Source organism: Gossypium hirsutum, chromosome A01 (assembly GCF_007990345.1).
Source record: "Gossypium hirsutum isolate 1008001.06 chromosome A01, Gossypium_hirsutum_v2.1, whole genome shotgun sequence".
NCBI classification, from domain to species: Eukaryota; Viridiplantae; Streptophyta; class Magnoliopsida; order Malvales; family Malvaceae; genus Gossypium; species Gossypium hirsutum.
In genome coordinates this window covers 27,597,116-27,602,301 of record NC_053424.1, presented here as the reverse complement: position 1 = coordinate 27,602,301, position 5,186 = coordinate 27,597,116, and the positions used below count along the sequence as shown (strand labels likewise).

General features: G+C 36.6%; 1 non-coding gene across 1 annotated transcript; it reads left to right on the top strand.

Annotated features, from left to right (window-relative positions):
- The first annotated feature begins 982 nt into the window (after positions 1-982).
- Positions 983-1,089, top strand: LOC121208311 (small nucleolar RNA R71). The gene has a single exon (XR_005903266.1). It is a non-coding gene; the product is annotated as a small nucleolar RNA R71 (small nucleolar RNA).
- Positions 1,090-5,186: the final 4,097 nt, after the last annotated feature.

Genomic DNA, 5,186 nt, shown 5'->3' with positions numbered 1-5,186 from the left:
TGGCATCTGCGATAGAGCTTCAATAAACGGTAAGTTAATATGTAATTTTTTTAAGAGGTTGAAGAATTTACCAAATCACTCATCTGAGCAGTCTTTCCTTATCGCGTTGGGGTATGGCACACGAGGTTTATATTCGACATTTACTGATTTGTTTTTATTATGACCTACCTTATATTGACCTCTGCATACCACAGTTTCTTGCTTCGGTTCTGGCTCAGGCTCAACGAATCCTTCTTCATCTTGAAAATTAATCGCGTTGAGTTGTTCCCTTGGCTTGGGTTTAGTATTACTTGGTAAGCTACCTTGTGGTCATTCAGAGCTTAGTTTGGACAGCTGGCCTATCTACGTTTCGAGCCCTTGGATCAATGCTTGTTGATTCTTAAGTGCTGTCTCGGTATTCGGAAAACGAGTTTTTGACACCATTATAAACTTTGAGAGCATCTCTTCAAGGTTCAGCTTCTTTTCCTATTGGTAGGGTGGTTATTGGTAGCCTGGAGGTGATTTCTGATTTCCTTGGCCTCCCCATGAGAAATTTGGGTGATTCCTCCAACCTGTATTGTAAGTGTTACTATATGGATTGTTTTGAGATCGAGAATTATTACCCATGTAATTTAACTGTTTGTTAACCATGTTGTGGCCATAAGGTTGGTATTATGAATTTCTTAATCCACCTCTACTGGCTTCGCACTGCATTACTAGGTGAACCTGTGAAGAACTAAGAAAACCATCAATCTTTTTATTTAGAAGTTCTACCTGATTAGAGAGCATGGTGACTGAATCGACTTTATAAACACCTGCTGTTTTCGTTGGTTTTGTCCTCATGACTTTCCACTAATAGTTATTCAGTGACATCTTCTCTATAAACTCATAAGCATCTTCAAGTGTTTTATTATTGATGGTTCCGCCAGCAGCTGCGTCAACCATTTGCCGAGTTGAAGGATTTAGGCCATTATGGAACGTTTGAACCTGAAGCCAAAGCGATAACCAATGGTGAGGGCACCTTCTCAGTAAGTCCTTGTATCTCTCCCATGCATTGTAAAGAGTTTCTAAGTCCATCTGCACAAACGAAGAGATATCATTACGTAATTTGGCCGTTTTAGCCAGCGGGAAATATTTTAATAGAAAATTTTCTGTCATTTGTTCCCAAGTAGTAATTGACCCTCGTAGTAACAAGTTCAACCAGTGTTTAGCTTTGTTCCTCAATGAAAAAGGGAATAACCAAAGATGAATGGCATCATCAGAAATACCATTAATCTTAAATGTATCGCACAGTTCCAAAAAGTTTGCTAAGTGCGCGTTGGGATCCTCATCCTGCAAACCATCAAACTGAACAAATTGCTGTACCATTTGAATAGTGTTAGGTTTTAGTTCAAAAGTATTTGCAGCTACAGTAGGTCTAACTATACTTGATTCAGTTCTTATTAAAGAAGGTTTAACATAATCATACATAGAGCGTGGAGCAGGATTTTGATTAACTGCAATTACAGGAGGTAGCTGATTGTCTTGGTTTTCATCCATCTCTTCAGTTGGGGGTTTAGTATTATCCTCTTGCTCGTTCTCTACGTATCTTAAGCTTCGCCTTATTTCACTTTGGTTTCTGCGAACTGTGCGATCGATTTCTTCGTCAAAAAGTAGTGGTCCTGACGGGTTTCTTTTAGTCATAAACTATAAAAACCTGCCAAGAGAAAGAAAAAGTAAATAAATAAATAATAATAAAAAATAAAATTAAATTGCAAGAAAAATAAAAGGCTAAAGTAATAAAAATTGAGCGTTCCTAATATCTTAGTTCCCCGGCAATGGCGCCAAAAACTTGATCGCTTGATTTCGTGATAGGTTTTAAATATTTATAATTAATCGTTCTTGAAACTAACTATTAGCGCGATATAGGCAAGTGTACCTATCGAACAGTAGTATAGTTTTAGCAAGACCAAATTGTCGAACCCAAAAGAACTAAAAGTACTAGTAATGACTGCCTTTTTATTATCTAGCCTAAGAATAAGGTGGTTTTGTTTTAACTAACTAATTAATTAATCTAAGAATTCACAAAAATTAGAATTGGGGAATTACTTTTGGAAAACGATTAAATTAAGACAATACCTAAGGAAAAATCCATCTAGACTTTACTTGTTATTCTGGCTTCGAATCGGACGATTTATTCATTTAACTTGTTTCGTGGAGATCCCTAAGTTATGTTATTATCCCTATTCAAGACTAATAACGTCTAATCCCTAGATTGAATAATTGAGACTTTTCTCTAATTAACACCCTAGGGTTGCATTAACTCGATCTATGGATCTCCTTATTAGGTTTCACCCTAATCCGGAAAAATCTTGTCACCCTATGTCTAGGCTCGCAAATAACTCCACTTAATTATGACAAATGTACTCTTAGACAGGGTCTATTCCTCCTTTGAATAAGAGCTTATCTTGAATCAGTATCTTGGGATATCAAAACAAGAATTAAGAACACATAATTAAGAACAAGTTAAAAATTTATCATACAATTCAGACAATAATAACAAGATTCGTCTTAGGTTTCATCCCCCTTAGGTATTTAGGGGATTTTAGTTCATAACTAAAAAGGAAAACATCTCAGGAGAATAACGAATACAAAACATAAAGAAAACCCAAAACTCCTGAAGGGAAATTGAGGGGAGATCTTCAATCTTGATGATGAACCCAGCTTCTGAGATGAAACAATCGGCTTTCTTCTAGTAATTCCTTCCTTCCCCTCTGTGTGTGTCTTACTTTCCTTCTCTAGGGTGTATTTATAGGCTTTAGAATGTCTAGAAGCCCTTAAAATTGGCCTTTTCTGAATTGGAGTCAACTTGGGCTTGACAGGGACACGCCCGTGTGACACGCCTGTGTGAGTCATGCTTCGATTCTGCCAAATTGACACGGCCATGTGGTCTTCCCATGTGAGGAAGCCCAGGCCTTGTTGATTTTGTACTTTGGTCCATTTTCTCCATTTTTGGCCGTTTCTTGTTCCTTTCGCTCTCCTATGCTTGCCTAAGTATAAAACATGAAATTAAAGCATTAGGAGTAACGAATTCACCAATTCTAAGGAAAAATCATCCATAAAATACGTTAAGCATGGGGTAAAAATATGTATAAATTACAGTTTATCACTCATAGAACTCCTAGCTAGTAGTGTCTTGGTAAACGAGTCCATAAGGTTGTCCTCAGATACGACCTTGACTAAATCTATGATTTTGTTTGCAATTTCCTCCATTATGATATGATACTTTCGGTCGATATGTTTCGTCCTCTTGTCATTTCTCGTCTCCTTGGTATTAGCTATTGTTGCACTGTTGTCACAATACAGTGTGATAGGTTTTCTATACCATGAACGACTACAAGATCCGTGAGGAACTTTCGAAGCCATATTGCTTTTTTGGTAGGCTTAGAGGCAGCCACATATTCAGCCTTCATAGTGGAGTCAGTAGCACAAGTCTTCTTTACACTTATCCACACAATGGACCCGTCACCTAAGATAAAAACACAGCCCGATGTTGATTTCTTCAAATCTCAATACGTTTTGGAAGTCAAAATCAGTATATCTGATAGTAGTAAGGTCTCCTCCAGAATACACAAGCATATAATCCCTCATTCTTCATAAATACTTGAGTATATGCCTAATTGTTTGCCAGTGTGTTGGTCTTGGATTCGCTTAATATCGACTTGTAACATCCTGAATTAGGGCCTAGTCAGAATAGTGGTTTCGGGACCACAAATCCAATGTTAAAATAATTATTTCATGATCATTATGAGGTCTAGGATACGAAAATATGCATGTGTTAAAATTTGATGAAGAAATTCTATGTGTAAGGTGTCTAATTAGAAATTAAGGACCAAATTGAATAAATCTCAAAACTTGGGTTCTAGAAGCAATTTGTATGAAATTGCTTTGGAATGTTAATTAGAGGTCCTTAAAGAGTAATTTTCATAGTTTCTAAGTTTTTTGACAAAAATGGGCATGCATGAAAAATTTTGGAAGTTTAGTAAGGAAGGGCATTTTGGTCATTTGGTAATAAACTAAAGAAAAAGGGAAAAATCAAGCTAAAATCAACTCATTTTCTTCTCCATGCTGCCAAATTTCTAAGGGTCTCCATAGCTAGGGTTTTCGACATTTTCAAGCTCAATAGTAAGTGCTCTCTAGCCCCGTTTTTAACGTTCTTCGTATTTTTAAGATTCTCGTAATATGTTCTTTCTATTTCTACCCATATTTCAAGCTAGGGTTCATATTAAAAAATTTACCGATGCATGAGATGTTTGTGTTTTGATGATTTATGGAGGAATATGAGAGTTTAAAGGATAGTAAACAACTTTTACTAAGTAGTTTTTCATGGAAATGGCTTGAGGGACCATTTTGTAAAAGTTGTGAAAATGGGTAGAAAAATGTGAAATGAAATAAACTGTGGGCTGCTATAGGTAAGAAAAATATTCGGCTAGGCTTGGGTAACTTAGAAATTTCATGCATTTCATTATACGAGCCTTAGGACTAAATCGTAAAAGTGTGAAAGGTTAGGGGTAAATTAGTCATTTTTCCCAGGGGTGAGTTTTAAATCCTAAAATGAAAAATGTGATGTATTAATAGTCAAATTTTATTGATATAGACCCCGAGGACCCAATTCCAGAGGTCGACCGTGGAAAACGAAAAGTTTCAGAATAACTGAAATATGAAACCGAAGCAATTACTAGGTAAGTTCTATAACCCGAAGTAAACTCTTAATATACTTAAACATGAATGTTCTTGAATGTAGGAAAATTTAGATATTCATGGCATGATAATTCATGAAATGTGCTTGTGTATTTGAAAGATGATAAAATGTCCTAGTTGAAATAGAAAGGGAGATCCGATGGATAAATTATGGCTTGCATGACATGAGATCATGCATGTGTTGCAGAAAAGGATTTAGCTTAGACGGGTAATCCGATGAGCTCAAAATACAAAGGATCTAGCCCAGACGGGTGTTCCTTGAGTGATTGAGCCTCCCAAAGAATATGGGTGCATTAAGGATTTAGCCCGGACGGGTAATTTGATTGAGGACTGAATTTAGCCTGGATTGGCAATTCAGATTCGAGCTTATGAGAGCAATTGTCATTAAAAGGGATTTAGACTGGTAATCCCGACATTACTCTATAGTTACTACAGAGGAGGATTTAGCCTGGACTGGTAATCCCGCC